The sequence below is a fragment of the Pogona vitticeps genome, chromosome 4 (assembly GCF_051106095.1).
Source record: "Pogona vitticeps strain Pit_001003342236 chromosome 4, PviZW2.1, whole genome shotgun sequence".
In the NCBI taxonomy this organism is placed as follows: domain Eukaryota; kingdom Metazoa; phylum Chordata; class Lepidosauria; order Squamata; family Agamidae; genus Pogona; species Pogona vitticeps.
The window spans coordinates 2,069,391-2,079,388 of record NC_135786.1 but is presented as its reverse complement, the minus strand read 5'-3'; positions in this window follow the sequence as shown (position 1 = coordinate 2,079,388).

Genomic DNA, 9,998 nt, shown 5'->3' with positions numbered 1-9,998 from the left:
GGAGAAGGGATAACTAACTTCTTGGAGTCTCTTCCTCAAATGCTGGCCAAAACAGTGGCCGACATCGCCTTCATGACGACCCAGATGGATGCCCACTTTGCCCAATTCTTGCATACCCTGAACCCCCTCACTGTAGACAAAAGCCATGAATATGTGAGTGGTCCTCTCTCTTCGAGTTCTACTTGGTTCCTTCTTAAGGGCCACGTCCTCTAAGCCTGAGTCTGAGACAATCTAGAGTTCAAGAAGGGCTTTGAAGCAGGAAAATCTGTCCTCTTTTGGAGGAACAAAATGACAGCCAAGCCTACTTTCTCTCTAAGGAGGTGCACAGCAGTGTTCTGGGAGACAGGCGTGCTTGCTTTCAGAAGCATTACCAATCCAGAAGGCAGAGTTTAAAACACAGTATCTGCTTTAAAATATTCCTTAAGAAGTCTGCTAGGATTTTAGGAGGAAAGGTTAACTTTGCAAAAAAAAAAAAAAAAAAGTAGGCTTGTATATGTGGGGAATTGATCTATGTCGATGAATTCATAATTTTCTACACGACATCAGAAAAATTGCTCCGAGTGCAAACGGGTAGGGTTTTGCTTGGGTTCTTCTACAGGTCTGCCCTGCTTCCTCTAGACTCTACCTTGACCATCCCCACGGAGACTGGGGGAAATGGGGTGTGTGTGGGAGTCCAGGCTAGGCTTAGGTGAAAAGAGTTCCGCTGAAGCCCAGCCTCAAGGCGGAAGTGCAACTGTGGGGCAGAAAGGGGGGCAGACTGGGAAGGTGAGACCAAACCAGGTCTGTGAGGGGTTTCGCTTCTCCGTTAATGCTCCCTTTGATCTATTCCTCTTAGGGCTTTGAGGTCTTGGAAAATGTTCGGCCTCTGCTTCCTGTGAATGTTTCCGATGAGGTGAGCGTGCTTCATAGATAGTGTTCGGATTCCAAACATTGGTTATTTTCCTCTGCTGTCTCCAGTTCCCGCACACGGTCAAACTAGTCATTAAGGGGGACGCTCATTCCTTCTGATGCACCCATTTTCACTCTGCAGGCCTCCAAGAGAAAACTGGACAAGTATCTGCCAGACCTGCTTTGATTTATATTCCCGCCTTGAGCAAAGAGTTGGACTCAAGGGCCTCCGAGGCCCTTTCCAACTCCATCGTTCTCTGGTGCTGTGCTTCCACGATCAGCCATCCAGATTATGTCTGTGTTTACTTTTTCAGAGAGATGCACAAAAATGAATCACGCTAAATGCAAGATAAGTAGGGGAGGAAAATCACAGGCTGGGGCAACCACCTTTTCTCACTTGATGAAACCGTGCTGCAACGACGAGTGATCCATACTATATATTTACTTTCAGCTGCCGGGCTCCCTGAAGCAACTGGTTGGCCACAGGGAGCAGAATGCTGAATGAGGATGGCTTTTGGTCTAATTCGGCATCCGGGCTCATCATCCTCCAGTCTTGCATGTGTGTGTGTTTGTCTGGTGGAGGATACAAGGCACACCTTTCCCCAAACTGGCTACTGTCTTCCAAGTATTTCCAATTCCAGGCATTTCCTTGTCCTTTTGAGCTGTTCGCCTGTGATTTAATAAATCTGCAACCAATGGTTTCCGGGAAGGATCCTCCCAGCTTAGCTGGTCTCTCTGACCCTTAAGCAGCCTTGTGGTCTTATTAACCTTCCCTTCTCCAATGCCCCAAACGAACAATATAGACTGGAAGCCCTCGACCTGAAGGACCATTTGGTTTCCTGTCTTCTCTGTAGGAGTTGGAGAACTACTTGGTGAACGTAACCGCCTGCAAATCCCCTGGATTCTATATTGCCTCCTGGGGTGTTTATGTCTGTCACCCGGTAAACATCAGTGTGTTTGACATGACGAAACCTGAGAGGCCCGTTTGGACTGTAGAAGATGTAAGCACCTGGTTTTTCTTCTTCCGTCCCTCTGCAGAAGGACTCCAGGGGTGGGGGTGGGTGAATTTGGAGGTCTGGGGCTCCGCTCCTTGGAAATTTCCATCTCTAGAATCTGGGGTTCCCCAGCCCCGGAAATGTGGGGTGGAGGCTAAAAGAAACCCAGTTTTTGAATTCTACCTCTCAGCTTTAAAGGGAAAGGAGGGGGGGACCTTTTGAGGTTGGATGGTCTTGTAAATACTAGTAGGACTGACATGCCAGGAAGGTTCCAAGAACAGACCGTGGCCTCTGCTTGTTATAAAGTCCTCTACAGCTTGGTTCCAAGCTATCTCAAGGACTGCGTCTCCCTTGATGAGCCAGTTCAAGTGTTAAGATCCTCAGGGGAGGTCTTTCTCTCCATCCCACCACCTTCCCAGGTGCGTCTGGTGGGGACCTGGGAGAGGAGGGCCTTCTCGGTGGCTGCTCCCAGAGACTCCGGAACTCCCTCCCACGGGAGACCAGCCTGGCCCCCTCTTGGCTGTCCTTCCACAAGCAGCCAAAGGCCTCTCTCTTCAGGCAGCCTTTCTCTGAGTGACTGGCTTCCTGAGTGGGGTTTGTAAATGGATGGACTGTGCTGCTGCTTTGTCTTGGTTTTGCATTGGTTTACCACATTTTAGTGTGGTCTTTGTTTGATCCTGGGATGTGGTGGCACTGCAGGTTAAACCACCAAAGCCTTTGTGCTGCAAGGTCGGAAGACCAGCTGTTGTAAGATCGAATCCACGCAATGGAGTGAGCTCCCGCCACTTGTCCCAGCTCCTGCCAACCTAGCAGTCCGAAAGCATCTAAATGCAAGTAGATAAATACTTGCATTTAGGTGGGAAGGTCACGGCGTTCCGTTTTCTAGTCATGCTGGCCACGTGACCACGGAAACTGTCTTCAGACAAACGCTGGCTCTACGGCTTGGAGATGGGGATGAGCACCACACCCTAGAGTCAGACACGACTGGACTAAATGTCAAGGGGAACTTTTACCTTAACTTGTTTGATCCTTCTCTGTATTTGTATACTTACTGTTTTTAGCTTTAAATGTTCTATTTTATGATGTAAGCTGCACTGGGTCCTTGAAAGGCTTTTAAAAAAGGGTAAAAAAGGATTTTAAAAAAAGAATTTAAAAAACAGTTATGGGAGATGCTGGGGAGTATGATTTGTCTCTGAGGAATGGCCTAATGTTTCATTTTGGGCTTTCCTGGCAGATGTACTGTATTCCAGCCGACCCTTACTTGAAGGACAACAGGCTCAAGATCTCCTTGACATTGCACAGGTAAGGCCCACCGGCTAGTGCACAGAAAAAAAATAAGCGAGGCCGGCTAGAGACCTTTGGAGCCTGCCCGCGGATGCTGCGTCACAGGTGTTGAGCGGTGCTCCACCAAGACCCCACCCCAAAGCTTCTTACAGTGAGCTTGTGAGTTGTTTGCACACCTTGCAGGGTCCTTTTCTGCTGCGCAGCTTGAAGCAAAATTAAAATTGCCCTATGCATATGAGAATGAAAGAACCCAGAGGGTATTCCACCAGTTGTTCAAAGAACTGCAGCCATGGAAAGTCTGCCTAAAAAGAGGATTTTTTAAAAAAAAATTTTTAACATAAGGGGTGACAAAAAGGAAAAGGGGACTTAGGAATTTATGGGGAAGAGGAGAAACCATAACATGCTAACAACCATTCTGTACTTATTGACATATCATAGTTTTAAATTGTTCTGTTTTCTCTTTTCTGCCTTTTGGATTAAGCACACATTTCAGTATATGCTATTTACACGTTGCCTGTTAATTTAGTCCATTTGTTGAATAGGTACCATCTTTCTGTTGCCTTTTGCAAGGGATAGTCCTTCATGACTTCTGATAAAATGTCCATTTCTGCTATTTCCCGTATTTTTTCAATAAGACCTTCTTGCTTCGGTATCGTAGGACTTTTCCAATTTTTTGCATATAAAATTCTAGCTGCCGTAACAATGTACATAACTATGTGTTGCTTTGACTTATCTATGTTGTCAGGTATCATACTCAATAGAAACAATTCTGGAGTTAATGGCACATTACAGAGCATTATTTGTTGTAACATAGCATGTACTCTTTTCCAGTATTTTTTCGCTATTCCACATGACCACCACATATGATAATAACTTCCCACTTGTGTTTCACATTTCCAACACTTATTTGATACATCTGTATACATCTTTGACAGTTTTTCTGGGGTCATGTGCCACCTATAAAACATTTTATATATATTCTCTTTAAGGTTAACCAATTTTGTAAATTTTATGTTACTTTGCCATATTTTCAGCCATTGATCAATATCAATATTATGCCCTATGTTTTGTGCCCACTTTATCATAGATTCCTTAACCATTTCATCCTGCATTTTAAATTCCAACATATAGTTATACATTTTCCTGACAATTTGTTCTTTGGAGCAGCTTATCAAAAGTTGTTTGCTCTGAATAGAAACCCTCTATTTTGTCTATCCTAAAAAGAGGGATTTTAAACAGTGAAAGCTTCTGATGTGATCTTTGTGACATAGTGTGTGTCATGAAAAGGCCAACCCTGCATGTCCTGAACTTAATGCTTCCAAATAGTCATCAAGGGCAGCTCCACTGCACCATCATCCACGGAACCATCATTATCTGGCATCTATAGGGTGCTACCAGGAGAGGTCATTCAAAGCTTTTGGAGTGAGGTGCCAGCAATACGTTGATGACATTTGAGGACCTTTTAGATGGGGAACCAGGCAGGGACTGAACCCCGGGAGAACCTGGTTGATTCTTTTGAATGCTTCAACACGCTTCCTGCTTTTAGCTTTTAGATATTGTCTTCTAATGATGTGGGCCGCTTTGGGTCCTTTTTAAGGAGATAGGTGGGGTAAAAAAATATTTCAAATAAAATGAAATAAATAAATGAAACCTTCACCTGTAAAGTCAGAGCTGCTCCCCTGGGACATCTCCAGGACACGCGGTTTGCTGTGAACAAGCACATCACCCTCGGCATGGCCTAACCTGTCATTTCTTTATTTTCAGCGGATTTTTCGACATGCAGATGAAGCTTGTAAGTGTATTTGAATATAATCTGTAGAGAATAGAAATGGATAGTTCATGCTTCATCGTGCTTCATACAAAGCACGATGCGCAGCACTACAGGTGGTGCTGAAGGGTCCCATCCCACACACCCCGGGCCAGCTGGGCCACTTGCCAGGCTTTGAGCACTGTGAGGGTCTCTGCCTTCGGCAGCAGCCCTCCAGTTCAAACAGGTGCCTGGGCCAGCCCTTCCCTGCCTCCTCAGGCAGCCGACCACTTTGAAGAGAAGGCAAGATGGGAAGTTTCCCCATGGGTAGCGCCCATCTCTAGTCAAAAATTAAGCTACAAGGAGCTGTGACTGAAAGTATATTCATCGTACCCGAGGTAGCCCAGCTCACTGTTCTTGACTAAACAGAGATTTGAAACTAGGAATCTTGGCACCAGGTCAGCTATTCTGTCCTGTGGCCCACGTGGTATCCAGTTTGAGCCATTGATCATATCTGATACCAGGATATAATGCACAGCCTACGTACATAGCACATCACAGAAACGGCTTCTAAGCCCTATTCCAGGGTCCAGTTTTGTACTCTGGAAACTTGGTTTCTTGCAGCCACTGGTGTCAGAGAAATGAAAACCTCCAGTTTTTAGCAGAGACCCCAAATCAGCAAAACCCTCTCTGTTCAACCCCCCCAACCCTCCCTTGCCCTCTTGGGAAAGAATCTTCACACTGAATTGGTGCAGAACACCCAACATTTTTAGGAAGGGCATGAAAAGAGTTCTTGGTTTGCGTGAGCCAATTTGGAAAAGTGGTGTTGTAGACTACAACTCCCATAATCCTCATTCATCACCACTGGGAGTTTCGGCAAACTGTGGTCCAAAAAGTACTCCCCCCCCCAGGTTCTGCTACATATATAATTTTTTTCTACATGGGGATCTTCTCAAGGGCTACCCATCCATGGGCCCTGTGATCCCCAACCCTTGCCTTCAAGACTGCTCTTGAGACATAATTTGGGACATTGATTGACAGATCCCCTCCAGTATTCTCAACACTTGATAAAACGTCCGCTGGGGCACAATCCACCAGGAGCAGGGCTCCTCCACCAGCGTCTTTCCGCCACCCTTGAGCAGGCCCCGCTGCTTTGCACAGTTGGTTGATGGGAAAGGCAGCGTGACCCTGTCCACTTTGGCCTCATCCTCCATAGATCTCGTCCTTGGGATTCCTGCTTGATAGAGGTATCGGGGTTGGAGGGCCCATTCTTTTTTCTGTGGGACCATTGACGGCATTTCTTTTAGGACAGAGACGACTCTGAGTTTGTTCCTATGCTACAAAAAGCCATGGATGTGGAGGATCCCGTTGCGCTATTGGGTAAGAACTGTGGGTCGTTTATGGGGACTTTGGCACAAATATGGGGTGGGTGTGCTCTACATGTAGGTAAGCAGACACAGTTCACAGTCTGGATTGTAAGACCCACCCGCCCCTTTTCCCCAACGGGTGCCCTCTGGCTCTTTTGCCCAACCTTATGCTCTGGCCCATCTACAGCATTGGCTCAGGCACTTGTAATCTCAAAAACAGACTATTGCAGGGCTCTCTACCTGGGGCTGCCCTTGAAGGTGGTGGGGAAGCGGCAGCAGGTGCAGGCGGGAGCTGCCAGGCTGGGCTCCGGAGCATGTTTTTAGGGCTCCTCTCTTGGCCCGGCTGGACAGTTTCCTGCCTGGCCAAATTCAAGGCCCTTGACGGCTCAGAACCTTGTGACCTGGCTGAGCACCTCTCCCTCAAAACATCAACCCATCCCACTCACACCTCTCACACCGAGAGTCTCCGAGTGCCCCCCACCCCCCAAGGGAGGCCCAGAAATCTGCCACTTGAAATGGGGCTGCTTCCCTTTGGGACTCCCTGCCACCAGAGGTGCGGCTGGCCCCATTCCTTGTGGGTTTGAGGAGGCCACGGAAGACCTCGCTCTTCTCCCAAGCCTTTCAACAGCTGGCCCCTCATCGGGTCATCTCAAGTCTCCCTTCTGCCGCCAGCCCGCCTTTAATTTTCATTCTTGTTTTGCTGTTGTTTTATTGTTGTTGCTGCTGTTGTTTATGATTGTGTGTCCTTCTGTTCTCCGCCCAGCTTAGTAACTTGCCAACCAGTTGGGTCGGATATCAATGTAAGTCAGTCAGTCAGTCAGTCAGTCAGTCAGTCAGTCAGTCAGTCAATCAATCAATCAATCAATCAATCAATCAATCAATCAATCAATCAATCAATCAATCAATCAATCAATCAATCAAATGCAGCCAATGATGAGGGATAGTGAGAACTGACTTCCAGAAGATCTGGAAGGTATCGGGTGAGGAAATATTGCAGGGAGGGGGTTGAAACTGTAGCCCATGGTGGGTAGGCTTCCCCACAAAACTCCCTACGAGTAGCTGCAGAGCAGTGGATCCCCACCTTGGATCCCCAGATGTTCTTGGATTAAAATTCCCAGAAGCCTCTGCCACTAGCTGCATAGGCCAGAATTTCTGGGAGTTGCAGTCCAGGAACATCTGGAGACCCAAGGTGGGAAAGTGCTGCTGCAGAAGATGGCTGCAAGATGGGCGGGCCTCCAGATCACACTCTTCTGCCATGGCAGTGCCTCTTAGAGCCAGTCGTGTAGGAGGATGAGCACTGTACCCTAAGAAGACCTGGAGCACCATACGTTCCCCGGGCTTGATGGCAAGCACCAGTCTCCCTGCAGCTGCGGATCTTTGCAGGCGTGGGAGAGGGTGGGTGGGTGAGCCTCCCAGTCAAATTTCAGAGACTGGGAAGGTTCCCAGCTCCCAGAATCCCACAGACAACATTTCCAGTCCCAGCCTGGTTGTTGGGTTTTAGGAGTTGGAGAGATGGTGGGCACTCCAATGCTGGGAGGCCTTCAAGAGCAATGTAGACCGCCCTCTGTCCAATGTCCTTTGCTCTGGATTCCTGCCTTGAGCATCGGGGGTTGGACTTGATGGCCTTAGAGGCCCCTTTCCTATGTCATGATTTGAAGATTCTATAAAGGTAATGTTTTTTTCCAATTGCTGGCTGTGACCTCCCTTGGCACGGAGGGTAGAATGTTTTCAGCTTTTCCTCTGGAGCCTTCTTGAGCATCATCAGCTGACGTGGCTCTCCTGGACAGGAGAGCTACTTGCTACTGCCCAGTTTCTCATCCAAGAGTCTGCTTTCTCAGCTGCCTTTGTCCTTTGCCTCAGGAAGCAAAAGGTTTCAGCCCGGCTCTCCACAAAATTTAATTTAATTTAAGGGAAACGAGCAAGCTGGGGGTTCCTGAATTCAGAAGGGCAAAAATAATGAACTCCAAACTAATTCAAAACTTTATTTCTCCTTCGAATCTGGGTCTGACTTTATTTTGATCCTGGATCTACGCTGGCCTGTCTTGCACCCGATTGGCTTCTCCTGGACCTTGGCTTGAGTATAGCAGATTGAATCAGATCTACGGATTCCCCTAGGGCTGCCACCTGCAGGTTGAGCCAAGACCTCTCGAGATTTGTGCTCCTCAACTTTTGCTCCTCCAGGGGTTTTGGAAGAGATTCTCAAAAACTCCTTGGGCATTCTGGGGGTTGAAATCCAAAACTTTTCCAGAGGACTCCCGATTGAAAATCACTGATTTAGAGGACTCTCCCTTGAGGTGGAATAAAAGCACTGGTTTTAGAAAGGTGGAAAAATGATGGAGTTGTTCTATTGCAGTATTATTTTTGTTTATTCTGGTGTAAGGTGCTTATGGATCAATACGCATGTGTTCCTGTTCCATGCTTCTTCTCTTTAGAGAGCCCAGATCATGAATTTCCATTGCCCCTGGTTCCAGGCATTGCTGATATGGTGACAACGCAAACCAAGCATGATAATGTAAGTCTTTGGCATTTCCCACAAGTTTTGATTTATGTAGGTCAAGATTTTAATTCTTCACTTTGTCTCCTGAGAAAAAAGGCAGCCTGTATAGCTTTGACCAGGGGTCTCAAACATGCGGCCCAGGGGCCATTTGCGGCCCCCCAGATGATAGTTTGTGGCCCTCGCCTTGCCTGCCCCCCCAAAGTGCCCACACATTCTCTGCTGTCAAGAGTGAAAAAAAAGCCTTGCCTCACTCGCCAGCTCTTTCCCAAGACAGCACCTCTTGCACCCTCCATCCAGAACTGCAGCCTGCCAGCCAGCCCACCTTTCTGCTGGCTAAGGAAACTCCTCGGCCACTTCCTCGGGCTCTTGCTCCGCTTGGCGGAAAATCTGATACGGCCCAGCCTCACCCAGACTCTGCCTCCAGCGGCCCCCAGGTAAATTGAATTTAAAACCCCTGGCTTTGACCAAGCTGCACACGCCTAGGGTGGCTCCAAAAGGGGAAGAGGCGAACACTGTTGATGACATCTAAAAGGGACATCATAAATCAGAATCAGCTTGGCTGTGGATGCGGATAAGGGTGGTGGGTGTAGGTTACGAGTGCAGCCCATGTTTTGTGTATTATGTTTTGAAGAGCAGCAGATGACATCTTGACCCCAAGAGCTTTCAGGCCAAACTATGGCAGGAGGGAACCAACACAAGGTGGAAAATGGAGGCAGAGCTGCATCGTGCAAGAATTATGTTTCTCTGCCAGCTGCACACACTGAGACCAAGAGGCGGGGGAGGACATGAGGACCATAGAACCATAGAGTCGCAGAGTTGGAAGAGACCACAGGGGCTATCCAGTCCAAACCCCCCCCCCGCCATGCGGGAACATCCATCAAAGCACTCCCGAACAGATGGCCATCCAGCCTCTGCTTAAAGACCTCCCAAGAAGGAGACTCAATTTAAGCAGATCACAGAGGCTAAGGAATGGGGTATGGAAAGAACCAAGGGAGAAATAAAGGTGGGCTGCACAAGAGGTTGTGGAGACCTCATGAAAGAGGAGAGGACTTCAGGTTTGTCAGGGAGGTGGATGCCGGGAGACGTGGTCACACCTTGGTGGAATGGAGAGGGCAAAACGAGACTGGGGGGTGTGGACCGCACGGCAGGAGGAGGGAAGGTCAGGAAGGTCAGGAGATCAGGCATTGGGGCAGCCAAATGGTGACCACATTCTCTTTCTC